Source organism: Bos taurus, chromosome 20, assembly GCF_002263795.3.
Source record: "Bos taurus isolate L1 Dominette 01449 registration number 42190680 breed Hereford chromosome 20, ARS-UCD2.0, whole genome shotgun sequence".
In the NCBI taxonomy this organism is placed as follows: Eukaryota; Metazoa; Chordata; class Mammalia; order Artiodactyla; family Bovidae; genus Bos; species Bos taurus.
In genome coordinates, this window is record NC_037347.1 from 19,718,716 (window position 1) to 19,736,715 (window position 18,000).

General features: G+C 39.7%; 1 protein-coding gene and 1 long non-coding RNA gene across 11 annotated transcripts in view; both read left to right on the forward strand.

Annotated features, from left to right (window-relative positions):
- Positions 1-18,000, forward strand: part of PDE4D (phosphodiesterase 4D) — a 1,605,399-nt gene that overhangs the window by 1,006,345 nt on the left and 581,054 nt on the right. The window lies entirely within an intron of this gene.
- Positions 1-18,000, forward strand: part of LOC132343180 (uncharacterized) — a 134,257-nt gene that overhangs the window by 18,357 nt on the left and 97,900 nt on the right. The window contains exon 1 of the long non-coding RNA XR_009491887.1: positions 1-18,000. This exon is cut by the window's left edge and continues 18,357 nt beyond it; it is cut by the window's right edge and continues 23,294 nt beyond it. This is a non-coding gene — a long non-coding RNA (uncharacterized lncRNA).

The window sequence follows — 18,000 nt, forward strand, 5'->3', positions numbered from 1 at the left end:
TATATTTTCTATGAAATGAGAAAAATATATCCTTTGGCACCTGAATTTTAAAGTGCTCTTGAAGTATTCATTGATTAATTCTGTATGACATCAGTATTTATTAGCCAGGCAGTGATATTTCTCATGGAGATACATTTACTTTAAGATACCAGAAAAAAAAAATAAGATACCAGAAAATACCAAGATATTAAATATGGAGATTAAAGAGGACTCTTTTATGTTCAGTCTTGGCTTTATGTCTGTGTAGCAAGAACAAACAAAGGAGGTGTGTGTGTGTTTTTTTTTATGGTTTTGTTTTTGGCTTTTTTATTTCAGAATAAGGAAAGGATGGAAGGTGTGCCATCTGAGAGAACCTCTGGCTGTGCCATCACAGTAGGGCTGTGATACATGAATACTCAGAGCCTCTAGGGGGCCAAGTGTGATATTCATGGACAAATAATAATGTGCTAACCTCATTCACAGTAATCACAGATAATGTAGTATTTGTATCCACCATCCTGTTTTGAAGGCAAAATACAAAACCTATTTTGAAGATTTCACATAACAATGTGGGTTACATTAATAGAACTAGAATGACCCAGAATAAAGAGGTAATGAGTGCACTCCACTCTGCGTCATTCAGACCTCAGCTGGAGTGATGTGCTCACTTCTGGGCTGCAGACATCCAGGAGAGGACTCAGAGGAGAGTGGCAAGAATGGAAGCAAACTTGTACCTCGTCATATATAAAGCAATTGAAGAACTGCAGTTGTTTAAGAGAAGAAAGAAAATGATGCAGTCATAATTGAAGGACAGGTGCTTAGATGATACTACTTCTTTGTACCTGCAAACCTGAAATGTAGCTGCTGCTGCTGCTGCTAAGTCGCTTCAGTCATGTCTGACTCTGTGCGACCCCATAGATGGCAGCCCACGAGGCTCCCCCATCCCTGGGATTCTCCAGGCAAGAACACTGGAGTGGGTTGCCATTTCCTTCTCCAGAAATGTAGCTAGTAAGAGAGATTCAACCCCAGAATGCATATGGATGTTCTCATAGTCAGAAGAACCATTTCATGTGATATAGTCTGGTCCAGATGGGGAAGTGTTAGTCGCTCATTCATGTCTGACTCTTTGCGACCCCATGGACTGTAGCCCACCAGGCTCCTTTGTCCATGGAATTCTCCAGGCCAGAATACTGGAGTGGGTAGCCATTCCCTTTTCCAGGGGATTTTCCCCACCCAGGACTTCAACTCAGGTCTCCTTCATTGCTGGCAGATCCTTTATTGTCTGAGCCACCAGGGAAGCCCAGATGGGGAAGTAGGGATGGACAAATGAACATTGTCTGCTAGGATCAAAAATTGTAAGCAAATGATAACATCTTATCAGTTTGCTGAAATTCATCTTTTTTCTGGTTGGTTAAAAAGTTGTCTTTCTTCCCTAGTTTGGCTTCTGTTTGTTTGTTTGTTTTTGGTATATCTTAGAACACCAAACCATTCTTGACTCTTTTCTTTATCTTTTTGAAAGATACATCCATATAGAGAATACACATCCCTGTTTTAGTAAATTATAGTAAACTTTTCTTTAAATGAGTTTAGGAATTCCCTAACAATCTAACCTGGCTTTAATTGATGGTGTATAATGTGATCTAATATTTTCTAAAGAAGTATAAAGAAAGAAATTAGTCATAGAGCTTAATAAATGAAAGATGCTATGTCTTTTTGTTTAACATAATTAACTATTTGATTATGTCAGTAAGAATAGGATTTACTATTTAATCTTACCAATTAAAATTAAATTTATAGACTTGTAGGGTTTCTTTAAAGTCAACATTTTATTTTGAAACAGTTTTGGACTTATGGAAAATTTGCAAAGATAGTGTATATATACTGGATACTTCCCTCTGTTGTCCCCCACCTTCCTCTATTATTAACATCGTATATGATATTCTTGTTATAATTAATGGATCAGTACTAAAAGAGTACTGTTAGCTAAAGCCCATGCTTTATTTATATTTCCTTAGCTTTACTAAGGGAGAAGGCAGTGGCACCCCACTCCAATACTCTATTCTAGGGCCTCATTCAGAATAGCGCATTACATTTAGTTGTGATATTTTGTTAGATTCCGCCTGGCTGAGACAGTTTCTCAGATTTTCCTGGTTTTGATGAACGGGACAGTTTGAAAGAGTATTGGCCAGGTATTTTGTTGAATTTTCCTCCACTGGGATTTTCTGATGTTTTTCTCCTGTTTTGAGGAAGAGCACCACAGAGGGTAAAGCGCCATTTTCATTATGCTATCAGAATGACTTATTGTTATTCATATTAACCTTGATCGCCCGGCTGAGGTGGTTTTGTTGCGTTTTTTCACTGTAAACATATGTCATGTTTTTATTTTTTATTTTTTTACTGTGTACTTTTTTTTTTTTTTTTTTACCTTATTTGCATACTGTTATCTTTGAAAGGAAGCCTCTGTGTACAGCTCACGCTTACGGAGGAAGGAATTATGCTCAACGCCCTTGTAGATACAGTATCTCCATGAAGTATTTGGAATTCTTCTCCACAGGAGTATCTCTTCTCCTCCATTTATTTAATCGTTTATCTAGTCATCTGTGTACGTCAGTATGGACTCATGAATATTATTTTCTACTTCAGGTTATAATTTAATACTGTGTTGTGGCTCAAATTGTTCCAGCTGTGGCCACTGGGAGTTCTTTCAATTGGTTCTAGTTACTCTTTGACATGTTCCAACACTGTGAGATTTTTGTTTTCTTAGCATTTAATTACTGTCTGGCATTACAAGATGATGCAGGCTTATTTTAGATATTTTCTTCCTCAGTCATAAATTCAACCATTTTTCCAAGGATCCCTGGTTTCTTTCATTGGAGAATGGTATTTAAAACCAAGATTTGGGTGTTAAGTATTCTCATTGCTGGGACTTCACTGGTGTCTCAGTGATATAGAATCTTCCTTCCAGTTCTGGAGACCTAGGTTCAATCTCTGGGTTGGGAAGATTCCCTAGAGGAGGAAATGACAACCCACTCCAGTATTCTTGCCTGGAAATCCCATGGACAGAGGAGCCTGGCAAGCTATAGCCCAGGGGATCACAGAGAGTCAGACATGACTTAGAGACTAAATGACAGCTCAATAATTCTCATTGTTATTGGGTATTATTGCTTCTCAGTCCTCTTGGCTGACAGAGCAAGGAAATGCGTGTGTATAGTAACCTGTGTCCCCACTCCAGCACTCTTGCCTGGAAAATCCCATGGAAGGAGGAGCCTGGTGGACCGCAGTCCATGGGGTCGCTAAGAGTCGGACAAGACTCAGCGACTTCACTTTCACTTTTCACTTTCATGCATTGGAAAAGGAAATGGCAACCCACTCCAGTGTTCTTGCCTGGAGAATCCCAGGGACGGGGGAGCCTCGTGGGCTGCCGGCTATGGGGTCGCACAGAGTCAGACACGACTGAAGCGACTTAGCAGCAGCAGCAACAGCAGCAACTAATCTGTGTAACTATCTATATATACGATTAAACAGAGAGATGGGTAAATAAAAAAGCATGAGTTTACACTGGGTTACCACATGGCTCATTCTAGCCTATTCCCCTTGCTTCCTTGTAACCTTCCATTCCAACTGTATGAAACCTCTCTCCCAAAGTGTACCATTGTTCCATTCCAGTGGGGTTGTTCCAGTTATTCTAGCTGAAGTTGAAATACATAAATAAATGCTGAGTTTTTATCAAAGCCTTAGAAAAATTCAATAGTACTTTTTTTTTCTAAAATAAATCTTTTTACCCTGAGAACTCATGATTTTAAAATAGTATCTGGGTTCCAGACATTTTTCTGTATGTAAACACTGACATAGTCAACTTTATATTGTTCACAGTAATTTGGGTTATAGATAATGTCAATTCTCAGATATTACCACAATTTAAATTTATCTGTTACCTTAACCTTTCTTTTTAACAAGCATTCTCCCCACACGATAACTATATCTGGAATAAGAAAATTGACTAATTTGAATTTTACCTTCTTTGTGGATATATCTCTGCACTTCCTGGGGAGATGCCCAAGGCTGGCATATTGGCCATCTCTTGCAGGTAGCTCAAGGAGAGAAGTAACTTGCAGCCCCTATCATTAGCATTTGAACATTGGCCACCTCTGATTTACTGAGAGGCCTTGTAATCACAAAGGAAAATAGGGATTTGGCTTTAGACATTAAATCAAGTCTTTTTGAGTGGCTAGATGATTAGAAACACACTCAAGAATGGATTCTCAATAATAAGCCATACTTTCAATGAATGTCCTAAGGAAAATAACATTAAGATCTTGCATAAAATACTTAATATGCCTCCGATTCACATTTAATTTCGTGTTAGGTTGAAAGCTAATATAGGAAAACTATGATGTAAAAATGATGGAACTCAAGAACACTTGCTTCCCCTTGGGCTCTAACAGAAGTATATTCCCCAGCAGTGCTTTTGTTTGTAGTCTAAGATTTTAAGAAACTAAAAAAACATATAATTAGATAAAATTTTTTTTAATTTAATTTTTTTTTAACTTTACAATATTGTATTGGTTTTGCCATATGTCAACATGAATCTGCCACAGGTATACACGTGTTCCCCATCCTGGACCCTCCTCACTCCTCCTTCCCTGTATCATCCTTCTGGGTCGTCCCAGTGCACCAGCCCCAAGCATCCAGTATCGTGCATCGAACCTGGACTGGCGACTCGTTTCATATATGATATTGTACATGTTTCAATGCCATTCTCCCAAATCATCCCACCCTCTCCCTCTCCCACAGAGTCCAAAAGACTCTTCTATACATCAGTGTCTCTTTTGCTGTCTCGTATACAGGGTTATTGTTACCATCTTTCTAAATTCCATATATATGCATTAGTATACTGTATTGGTGTTTTTCTTTCTGGCTTACTTCACTCTGTATAATAGGCTCCAGTTTCATCCACCTCCTTAGAACTGATTCAAATGTATTCTTTTTAATGTCTGAGTAATAACTCCATTGTGTGTATGTACCACAGCTTTCTTATCCATTCATCTGCTGATGGACATCTAGGTTGCTTCCGTGTCCTGGCTATTATAAACAGTGCTGCGATGAACATTGGGGTACACATGTCTCTTTCAATTCTGGTTTCCTCGGTGTGTATGCCCAGCAGTGGGATTGCTGGGTCATAAGGCAGTTCCATTTCCAGTTTTTTAAGGAATCTCCACACTGTTCTCCATAGTGGCTGTACTAATTTGCATTCCCACCAACAGTGTAAGAGGGTTCCCTTTTCTCCACACCCTCTCCAGCATTTATAGCTTGTAGACTTTTGGATTGCAGCCATTCTGACCAGAGTGAAATGGTACCTCATAGTGGTTTTGATTTGCATTTCTCTGATAATGAGTGATGTTGAGCATCATTTCATGTGTTTGTTAGCCATCTGTCACTCCAGTACTCTTGCCTGGAAAATCCCACGGACGGAGGAGCCTGGTAGATTCCAGTCCATGGGGTCGATAAGAGTCGGGCATGACTGAGCGACTTCACTTTCACTTTTCACTTTCATGCATTGGAGAAGGAAATGGCAACCCACTCCAGTGTTCTTGCCTGGAGAATCCCAGGGACAGAGGAGCCTGGTGGGCTGCCGTCTATGGGGTTGCACAGAGTTGGACACGACTGAAGCAACTTAGCGGCAGCAGCAGCCATCTGTATGTCTTCTTTGGAGAAATGTCTATTTAGTTCTTTGGCCCATTTTTTGATTGGGTCATTTATTTTTCTGGAATTGAGCTGTAGGAGTTGCTTGTATATTTTTGAGATTAGTTGTTTGTCAGTTGCTTCATTTGATATTATTTTCTCCCATTCTGAAGGCTGTCTTTTCACCTTGCTTATAGTTTCCTTTGTTGTGCAGAAGCTTTTAATTTTAATTAGGTCCCATTTGTTTATTTTTGCTTTTATTTCCAATATTCTGGGAGGTGGGTCATAGAGGGTCCTGCTGTGATGTATGTCGGGGAGTGTTTTGCCTATGTTCTCCTCTAGGAGTTTTATAGTTTCTGGTCTTATGTTTAGATCTTTAATCCATTTTGAGTTTATTTTTGTGTATGGTGTTAGAAAGTGTTCTAGTTTCATTCTTTTACAAGTGGTAGCAAGGGATAAAATTTTAAATAGCCATATTTTCCCACTCAGTCCAAAGAGGAAGAAATGCAAAGTGGACAGAATAGGTAAATGGTCAACAGATTAAGTTGATTTTGACCCCTGTTTTCAGCTTTGGCTCCTTCCACCTCTTCCTGCACCCTGGTGTCTCCCCATACTACCCCCACACGCTTACTTCTGTTCACCATTTATTTACAGACATGGAGGGTAAGATGGTGAGCAAAATCAGACACAGCTGCAATGTGGGTCGCTTTCATGATCAAGTGGGGCACAGAAGTATTCATCAAATTATCCCACTCACAACCATGAATCCATACCTGGGGCAGATGCTATGGAAGAGAAGCGCACAGAGTTTGAAGGATCTAGGAGGAGGCATTTGACCTAATCCAGAGATCAGGAATGGCTTTCCTGAGGAAGAGTTGTTTACAGCTGTGATTTGAACGATCACTAGGAATAAATCAGGAGAAGAGAGACAAGAGAGAGAACTTCTGTGGCTAATGAACAAGGGGTGGGTGATGAATAAGAACCAGGCGGGAGTCGACCCAGACAGGGGGACAAGGCTAATCAATGCGCAGGGACCAGACCAGCCAGGCCTGGTCAGGCCATGCTCAAGATGCTTCTGATATCCTGAAAGTAATGAGCAGCTTGCATTTCAGCATCAAGAATATACTTCTCATCTGTGTTCCTATGAAAATCAAAATGTGGCCTATGTTTCAAAGGAACAAACCCAAATGCCACCCATCCAAGCCTGTAACACTTCCATTTCTTGTGTTAGAAGAGATCATCCTGGTTGAGAGTGGTATCATTGTTTAATCTACACGTACATAGCCCTGTGTTTGTATTTATATATAAAAATCTTATGTTTTCATTTCATTAGTGACATTAGGAAAGCACTACCTTCCTCTTCGAGTCTTTAAGGTTTGTGTTTCATCCCCTTCTCTCTGTTCATTACCTCCTGCTGTCTTGGCTGTCTCCTCAATATTCACGTACTCCCCTCAAGTACCCAACTGTAAGATGAGGGGCAGGATCCCAGAGTGCAGAGAAGGACCACGAGACAGGATAGGAGAGAGAAAGCCATAAGGGGGAAGAGTGCACTCAGGTGCTTTGGAGCTGAATTCTGTGCTACTCACCTTCCCAATCACTTTGCCATCTTTACCTGAAGCTAAGGAGAGTCTGATGCTTCTCTTTTCCTCATCTGGCTTATGCCACGGCCCATGCATTTGGACATCCATGGTCCGTGCAAAGGAGGTTCATGCATCTTCTTGTCACGCAATGATACTGAAACCATTTTGCGTCTGAGTTCCATGCAGTAACTTTCTAAATACAGGCCTCAGTCTCACCACGCATCCTGTTCTTGCCTCTCCTCTCACAGGGATCTCTCTAAAGGGCTGAGCTCTCCCATCCCTCTCTTACACATTCTTCCTTGGGTCTCCAGAGTCTTCAGGATGTGATTTCTCAACCTTGCATGCCCTTGTGAGCCTTTGGCCAATATTCCTTCTTATCAGAATGCCCCCCCCACCACCTCGTCTTCTTGGTGAGGCTTGCCCTTCCTTTGAGGCTCATCGGAAACCTTGTCCCTTTTTAGAAGTCTTTCCCACCCCTGCCCCTGTGTTGCATCCACATGTCTGTGCTTTCCCTGCAGCCTGTGCATTGCTTTTTGATTTTTAATGCCATCTCTCAAAGAAAATTGGGCCTGCCCTTTTCTTGTCTCTCTCCTTTGTAAGAATGAATTTCCTGGGGGATCCTGTCATTTCTACCTTGTTCATTGTATACCCTACTCACACCCAACATAGGACATGGCACCTACTTGGTATCTGACAAATGCTTCTTTGATTGATGAATCAATCCCTATTTTTTTGCCCTTCTGATTAATCATCCCAAGTTCTCCTTGCTCATTTGGATAAGTAGAGCTCTAACTGGCGAGTATGTTCCTGGTCAGTGAGTTTTACCACAAATAGAATGAATGTTCTTTATTCAGGTGTCTCTCTTTTCCTACATTCACGGGTTTACACGAAGTGTGTAATATATATTGGTTCGAATGACTGCGGGGAAACTCTTCATAACTTTGAAACTTCCTAGTGACCATTGGAAGGAACCTCTCACTTTTAAGCTCAAATCAGACATTTAACCCTCTGGTCTGCTTGAATTGAACAGCCAGAAATTGTATTTCTGGCTTTTACAGATTCATTTCATGTTCTTTGCCTCTCACCTGAAATCCTTTTTCCATCTCCCCCTAACTGGATAATAATAAAAATAGTGTTTACCTGTGTGTGCCAGGTGTTATGCCAAGAACTGTACATAACAGTTTTACTTTATCTTCATGAATATCCTTTAAAATAATTTTTACTATCCTTGTAAATAGGGAAACTAAAGTGCAAACAACTGGTGACTTACCCAAGCTCACCCAGCTTGTAAGTGGCAGAACTGGGATTTGAACCCAGGCCTCTCTGAGCAGAGCCCTGGCATGCACTGTCTTTGCCTGTTATGGTCTCCCTACATAGTCACATCCAGCGCAAGGATCCACTTCTCAAGTTTCTGTTGTTGTTCTTTTATTCTTCTCTTCCTCTTTTTTCCTGTGGACCTATTCCAACTGTGTGTTTCTTGGCACTTGCCATCTATCATTTTCTGTATTTCCCTGTTCATTATCTTTTCATACATATAACTTGTCTCCTCTTGGAAGCAAAGACAGGGAATTTTCTGCATTGTAATTTCGTTTGTAAAAGACCGTAAAGCTTGGGGTGAAGAGTGTGGGCTCTGGAGGAGACAGGCGTCCTTGGTTTATATTCTGGCTCTCCACTGTACCAGTTCCATCAACTAGGGCAAGTTCTTCCCCTTTTCTCTGTCTCTTTTTCTGCATTTGTACAATGAGGCAAGCTGTGATCCTTACCTCCAAGAGCGGTTGTGAAGATGGCCCAAAGCACTTACAGCCACATCTGGAACATAATGGCTACTTGGTGACTGTCACTTACCCTGATTCCCACAAAGCCTGTAGGGGTCCTTTGCACCCAGATGATGTCCCCCCATCTCAGTTGACTGACTGGTATAGGATGTCTTCTCTCTGGCTGCTGTGGCTGCAGGGGACTGCATTTTTGTTTTAGAGTTGTTAACTACTGTGGGCTTTGGTTTGCTTCTCTATCAAGGAGTCCTGCTGCTCCAATCCCTAGGAAATGAAATGCTGAGAAAGCCTTTTCTGCTCAGGTTTCTCAGACTCCAAGATTCCTCAAGGGTGGCTGCTAAGGGCTTCATGTGGCAACCCCTCTCTCCTGTCCTCAGGCCTGCAACAATGATTAATTCAGCAGGATAGCCAAAACCTGTTGTTACCTGCCCTGCCTTCCTCCGAAGGGCAAGGCCTGTTTCTAGCCCTCTGGTAATAACATTTGGAACTCAGCAAACTGACAGCTCCTTTCTCCAAATTGGACAACAGAATCACATGCACTTTAATATGTATTAATAGTTAATAATCATTGATTGCAGCCATGAAATTAAAAGATGCTTACTCCTTGGAAGGAAAGTTATGACCAACCTAGATAGCACATTCAAAAGCGGAGACTTTGCTAACAAAGGTCCGTCTAGTCAAGGCTATGGTTTTTCCTGTGGTCATGTATGGATGTGAGAGTTGGACTGTGAAGAAAGCTGAGCGCCAAAGAATTGATGCTTTTGAACTGTGGTGTTGGAGAAGACTCTTGAGAGTCCCTTGGACTGCAAGGAGATCCAACCAGTCCGTTCTAAAGGAGATCAGTCCTGGGTGTTCTTTGGAAGGAGTGATGCTAAAGCTGAAACTCCAGTACTTTGGCCAGCTCATGCCAAGAGTTGACTCATTGGAAAAGCCTCTGACGCTGGGAGGGATTGGGGGCAGGAGGAGAAGGGGACGACAGAGAATGAGATGGCTGGATGGCATCACCGACTCGATGGATGTGAGTCTGAGTGAACTCCGGGAGTTGGTGATGGACAGGGAGGCCTGGCGTGCTGTGATTCATGGGATCATAAAGAGTTGGACATGACTGAGCGACTGAACTGAACTGAATAATCATTGAAAAATGAGAGCCTCCCAGTTAATCACGGTCTCTGATTTTAAAAAATGATGAAGCTGTGTGTAAAATATCTCACAATAACATACCCTTTTATCCTTTTATCCTAAAGATTCAGGTATACAAAGATCCATTTACCATGCAAAGAGTGAGAAGCAGATTTTCTCTCTAGTTCACAGAAAATAGAAAATAATTGGTCATCAGCATTAACCTCTTGTTAAAAATTTGCTTTGGTTAAAGTAGTATTGTTTTTCTAAAATACAATTAAAAAATAAACTCTAAGGTGTTTTGTTAAAGGACTCAAACCTAAGTAAATATTAATATATTTTATATAAATTTTAACCTCTTGTTAAAAATTTGCTTTGGTTAAAGTAGTATCATTTTTCTAAAGTGCAATTAAAAAATAAACTGTAAGGTTTTGTCTTAAAGTACTCAAACCTAAGTAAATATGAATATATTTTATTTCAGAGTATATCATTTGACATAACTATGAATGGTAGCGGAGAAGGCAATGGCACCCCACTCCAGTACTCTTGCCTGGAAAATCCCATGGATGGAGGAGCCTGGTAGGCTGCAGTCCATGGGGTCGCTAAGAGTCGGACACGACTGAGCGACTTCACTTTCACTTTTCACTTTCAGGCATTAGAGAAGGAAATGGCAACCCACTCCAGTGTTCTTGCCTGGAATCCCAGGGACGGGGAAGCCTGGTGGGCTGCCATCTATGGGGTCGCACAGAGTCGGAAACGACTGAAGTGACTTAGCATGAATGGTAGAGAGAGAAAAACATAGTTTTTTTTAAAATAAAAGTAAAGCTACTATTCTAATATTTCCATCCCAGAGGTTTATTTGGAGATGAATTTCCATCCATAACATCTTCATTTGTATTCTGATTTTCATGCAATTTGAAAGGGTTAGGTTCCTTACCCAAGGGATCATCCTGACCAAATCTCAGTGGATCAGCTGAAGCATTCTGATTTTACAGGCAAATTTATACCTTGTCATTTCAGGAAGTATTTCAGGAAATGTTTCCTTCACTACCATCTTCTAAAAAATATCTAATTTGCATAATACATGGGCATAGTATAGTCCTCTCCTGTGGCTTAAGCCGTGTAAAATTTTAGATGAGATAAATTATCTGATTTTCTAAGCATTAGAATAAGCAGTTTCCCTTTTGATACTAGTTTTAAATTCCTACTGGTACAGAACACTTAAAAGCACGTCCAAAGAACGGCCTATCAATGAATCCTTTGATTTTTTTCAGGAGATATTTAGATGCAACTCTGAGAAAGAAGACTTCTGGCTTCCTTTGAATTCTCCAGCATTTCTTAATACTTGTTGTCGTATTAAATAGAGGCAAATTGGTGCTGGGAAGCAGGCAGTAAGCAAGCAGCAATCAAAAAATACAAAGAGTGAAATGCATACGTACGGGGACCATATTGACTTTCAGAGTTAACCTATTCTTTTAAAATATTATGATACTGATATCGTTTTACTAATGTACTACTTCTTTCTAAAAGTTATTAAAGTAAGTACACAGTTTTTTCTTTGTACTCTATATTTTTCAAATTTCCAAAACCAAAAAAACTAATTATAAGTAGATAAATAAATAAAAGCTCTGTTAATTGCCATTTAAAATCATAAAGGAGTGATTTGATTGAGCAGTACAAAAAACTTAGGTGAGTAGTTCTAAAAAGGACCATACTTGTTTTCATTGAATAAATTACAAATCAGGGCTAAAAGCTTAATTCTAAGATCATCCCCCTTACTTGGGTAGATGTATTAGTCATGGTCTTCTTATTGTTGTTTAGTTGCTCATTCATGTCCGACTCTTTGCGACCCCGTGGACTGTAGCCCACCAGGGTCCTCTGTCCATGGAATTTCCAGGCAAGAATACTGGAGTGAGTTGCCATTTCCTTCTCTTGGGAATCTTCCTGACTCGGGGATCAAAGCCATGTCTCCTTAATTGGCAGGGGGATTCTTTACCACTGAGCTACCAGGGAAGCCCATTAGTCAGAGTAGTGAAGTTATAACAGACAATCCCACTGTGAATCCAGGTGACTCTTCAGGCCAGCAGTCTCCACGTGATCACTTAGAGCAACACCTCCATATCAACCATAGGCAGCTACACTCCCCACACCAGAAGAAAGAGTTGGAGATCCAAACAATAGCAATTAATTGCGTCTATTCACATAAAAAGGAATCCTATTTAAATTTGCAAAGCGATACAGCTTTGTTCATTTCAAGGAGGCAGAGATGCACAATTCCCCTATGGGGTCAGAAGGAGAAGAAAACTGGAAATTGCTGAGAAGATGAAAAAGTTTGCCTTAGTCTGTAAATGGGGATCACAGTGTTATCTTACACTGTCATGTTTTGCAAAATCAATTGCTGCTTAAAATTTTTTAGTTACTTCCCAGAGTCCTGAAGATAAAACAGAAAGTCCTTTAACTGGGCCTTTGGCTATCAGCAACCCAGCATCTGCCTCTCTCACCATGCCCTATCTGTTTGCCTTGTCCTACACGACTCTCCTTAGGAACAATAAACATATTGTTCTCTGTTTTCTGCCTATTTTCCTAACTTTGCACAGTCTGCTTCATCTGCTGGGATCACCCTTCCCTAACTAGTCTAACCAGCCATCTCCTTTGGCAATTTTTCTTCCACAACACCACCTACATCCTCCAGGCCTCAGGTTTCAAGTTTGGATTGCTGGCTTTGGCTCTTCCTCTGACTTTCATTGCATCATTGCAAACTTTAACATAAAAATTACTAGTGGCTTATAATAAGCTGTTTGCCTGTCTCTCCTCCCTATTAAAGACTAAAAGTAATAGAGAAGTCTTGAGAACTATGTCCCACTTATCTTGATATCACAAAACAAGCCTCTAGCCCAGAATAGGGGTCAAATAGCTAATTATTCAATGAACAAATGAAAGAATAGGTTTTATCAACCTTACTCTAGCTGATTATTTGTATTCTTCAGGGCAGTATGTTTTTCTAACATCTTTGTACAGAATCTGAAATGGGCATTTTATAGAGTTACTCACAAAAATATTTAAATGAATTGAATTTACCTCTTTTATCTTGACTTCTGTCACTAGGAATTGCTTTCTGATCACAATTACATTTAGACTTTATACACTAGACTATGTTTAAAAACATGGAGTCACCAATAAACCACATCTGGGGCTCATTTTCATGGATTTATTAAACTTTACATCTAATTGGGGTATCCACTGCTAAGGTATCATATCTTAAACCAAATATTTGAGAAACATTGTCTGCCAAACGAGGCTACCCTTGTGCTTTGGAAACTCTTTAAAATAACATGTCATCCCTTTAACCTTTAATCTGTTAAAGACTTAACAGTTGCAGCAGTTCATTGTGCTATATGTCAAGAAATTGTTGTTTGAAAAGGAGGTTTCTTTCTTTCTGTGTAAATTATTCCCACATGCTTTGGATAGAAAAATGGAAATTGTGGCAACCTACTTAGTCCTTGAAGAATGTGTTGATCCATGAAGACATGATTCCATACAATAAGAACAAAGAGACAAAAACTGTTTGAGTGCTGTACACACCTTTTCAAGATATCTGTTATAATACTAGGTAAAGTTTACATTTTTTTAGCTTTCCTAATCAGAAAGTCTTTAAAGCATATTTTAACAATATATTCAGTATTGTGGGCATATGTTCATGAGCTCTCATGTATAAATGACCTTTGACATTACAGTTGAACTTTGAGAATGATCTTGTGAAATGTTTTTACACCAGGAAGTTTCTAGTAGAGCAGTCAGAGTCAGTTACAGTCCTGTCTACAATTTACCTCCAACAGGGCCAATGGAGGCTTCGGTGCTTTGAAGTTAATAGCATGTAACGTCTCCAGAATAAACATTTACATTTTTTTCTATTAATTTCCTTAAACAAAGTTCATGTACTAAAATGCAAGCATCTCTTTTAACAACTTGATAATCACACATATCAATGGATCCTTATATGGCTCACATGAAGTAACACCTACATTATTTAAAATTTTTCTTTTTATTTTAAAACTCTAATAATAAATAGCATAATGGGCATATATATTCAGAATTTTTTCTCATTGAATATCTTTGCTTAAAAGATATGAAACCATTAAATATTCTCATAAGATGAAGGGTGACTAGTACCATGTTAGGAGTTTTACATATATTATTGTTAGTATTTATTAACATTTAGTGCCTTTCAGTGAAGGAAGTAGCTGATGTTAAGCAGTTTCCTCATGACCCAGAGAACAGGGCTGTGATCCCATTTGAATATGGGCGTTTGGGGCTCACACTCTTTCTCTTTCCCTCTATTGGCATCAGTCAAGGCTACACTAAGTATTTTTTTTAAGGGTGACTAGCTTGCAGTTCCGGAGAAGGCAATGGCACCCCACTCCCGTACTCTTGCCTGGAAAATCCCATGGACGGTGGAGCCTGGTAGGCTGCAGTCTATGGAGTCGCTAAGAGTCTGACACGACTGAGCGACTTCACTTTCACGCATTGGAGAAGGAAATGGCAACCCACTCCAGTGTTCTTGCCTGGAGAATCCCAGGGATGGGGGAGTCTGGTGGGCTGCCATGTATGGGGTTGCACAGAGTCGGACATGACTGAAGCGACTTAGCAGCAGCAGCAGCAGCAGCTTGCAGTTCTGAGGTTCATGCCCCTCCTACTCCACTCATTAATTTTCTCCACTTATTCAGTGTGGCTCAGGCCTATGGAGAATCCATGTGTTTTGTGAATTGCTTCTAAGATTAGGGGATAGTACACGTGTTGTGTTCATGATGTCTTTTCCTGTAGTATGGCATAAGCTGTGTTATGAAATGTAGGCACAGTGAATATTAGTTCATAGTCTTGAATTCTCTTGAGTTCACTTATCACCCTAACATGACTTTCCCAGCAGAGATGTTCATGCTCAGTTGCTCAATCATATCCAACTCTTTGTGACCTCATGGACTGTAGCTTCCCAGGCTCCTCTTTTCTAACCTACTGGTACTTTAAAGAAAAATCTTTTATTTTATATGGGAGTATAGCTGATTAACAATGTTGTGAGTTTCAGGTGGACAGCAAAGGGACTCAGCCATACAAATACATGTATTCATTCTCCCAAACTCCCCTCCCATCCAGGCTGCCACGTAACATTGAGCAGAGTTCCCTGTGCTATACAGTAGGAACCCTGATGATTATCCATTTTAAATATAGCAGTGTGATCCCAAACTCCCTAATTATCTATTCCCCCCATCCTACCCCTCTGGCAACCTTAAGTTCATTCTCTATGTCAATGAGTCTGCTTGTGTTTTGTAAATAAGTTTATTTGCATAATTTATTTTTTGATTCCACATATAAGAGATGTCATACGGTATTTCTCTTTCTCTATCTGTCTTACTTCACTCAGTATGACAATCTCTAGGCACATACTTGTTGCTGCAAATGTCATTATTTCATTCGTTTTAATGGCTGAGTGATATTCCATTGTATATATGTACCACATCACCCTAACATGACTCTCCTAGAATGAGAACTTCTCTAATCATCTGCTGGTACTTTTCATGCTGGAAGAAATTGAACCTATCTGTCTGGCATCTGGGTGAATATCCTGGAATTATGGTGTCAAATGGGGCTTTCCTGGTAGCTCAGCTGGTAAAGAATCTGCCTGCATTACAGGAGACCCTTGTTCAATTCCTGGGTCGGGAAAATCCCCTGGAGAAGGGATAGACCACCCACTCCAGTATTCTTGGGCTTTCCTGGTGGCTCAGATGGTAAAGAATCCACCTGCCATGCAGGGGATCTGGGTTTGATCCCTGTGTTGGGAAGATCCCCTGGAGGAGGGCATGACAACCCACTCCAGTATTCTTGCCTGGGAAATCCCCATGAGCAGAGGAGCCTGGTGGGCTACAGTTCATGGGGTCGCAAAGAGTCAGACGTGACTGAAGTGACTTAGCATAGTACATGGTATCAAATACAAAATTTTTTAATGCTTCCAGTTTTATGTTAAAAGTCTATGTATTCTGATTCTTTACTTTTCTCTATTTTTTTTTCTTTAACATAAAAATAGGTTCTTTTTCTCCAAATTTTTGACTTTGACTCTGCTTTTACTATTCTGTCATCTGCATTTTGCTGGTTGAGAGACACAGTCATATAGTGTAGAAAATGCTTTTCTCCCAGCACATTTATATCCAGATAAGGTAGTGGTTTGTTTTCTACCAGATATTTATATGGCTTATTTCCTTCAGGGCTTCACTCAAAAGTCACCTCAGTGCAGCATTTGCTCGACAGCAGCTTGAGAACTAGACTTGATTTCAACTCCCACTGTTGCTATATTTTTCTTTATCTTACTTTCCATAATCTCATATACTTCATAATTTATCTCTTCATTTAATGTCCATATTCCTCCAACTGGAATGTGAACTGGGTAACAAAAGTTGATTTGTTTTGTTTCCTGTTATATCTTCTGAGCGTAGAACAACACCTTACTATATAGTGGATGCTCCATTCATATTTGTAGGAAGGGAAGAGATGAATTTCCCTTGTTGTAAGTCTGCAAGTGGTCATTGTTTAGAAGTATTCCTGAACTTTATGGTTCCTACACAAGTATATTCCCTGTAGAGCCACCAATAACATTCCATATTGATTATACATCATTTTATAAAGAGGTGTGTGGTAGGGACAGTTCACCCTGGTGCTAGCCCTTCCACCTGAGATAAAGTGAGGCACTGCTGGGTTTTCCCCTCTATGAGTTCCCATTCTTTGCCTTGTCAGTTTACACTTGCCTCTTTTTAACTGATTACATTTGTAAATATAGCAATGCTGATATGTGCTTAGCACTGCGTGGCTTCAGTGTTTATTTTCTTTATGTTCACTTTGCTATTTTAGTTCTTTCTTTGGTTAAATAAAACTCCTTTTTCTCTCAGGATGTTAGCAACTAAAGGAAGGGTACAACCAACCACAGTGATTGGTCTGTGATGCCTGTATTAACTCATGTTGAATGCATTAATGGATATAAAAACATACTGACAAAATTAATTCTAAAATGTTTCTTATAAATGATCATTGAACTGGAAACATCTGACGAAATGACAAGGCTGGCCACAGTCTTCAACTCTGCTCTATGTCTCATGGCTTTTAGATACCTCACCAGTTATCAAAGATGGCAGGGCTGACATGTAGAGATGCTCAATACCAGGATGCCAACATGTTAGTACTCCTGGTGTGATGTCATGGCCACAAGTGTCTACCAGTGTAGGGGGCAAGGAATGATTACATAAATTGCAAATGGACATAAATTGCAAATGGGTATAAAATCAGAACATGTGCTATTTTCAGCAGTTATTACAGCACTTCTTAGAATGGTATAAAGGATCTTATGAATGAAAGCATAAGTCACAACCATCCAAAGTTTCATTTTACAGTAGTCTGTACTGTAAGACTAGATTTGGCAAAATACCTCTTGGTTTAGCTTACTCTTGGGAAACCTTGCAATGCAGTCAACAAGGAACATTAGATCAAAGACTTCTCTACATTAAAAAGTTTATATGTTTCAGAATATTCTTCACTGTCTTACTTGACAAATCTTTATATAAGAGGTTTCTAGAGATAGTAGTTCTGTATAATATTTCATTAAGGTTTTATTTATTAGAGAAAACCTCCCATTATTTAAAAATATAAATGGCAGTAATTTTATACGTTTATCTCGACTGCTTGCTCTCTCCCTCCCTTCCATCCTGCTTTTCCTCTTTCCTTTATTTTCCCCTGCCTATATACAAAAAGGACTTGCAGTGTTTTACAAAAAGTATAAAATCAATAAAGCCTTTTTTTTTACATTCAGAACTTTAAAAAGGAAAATTGGA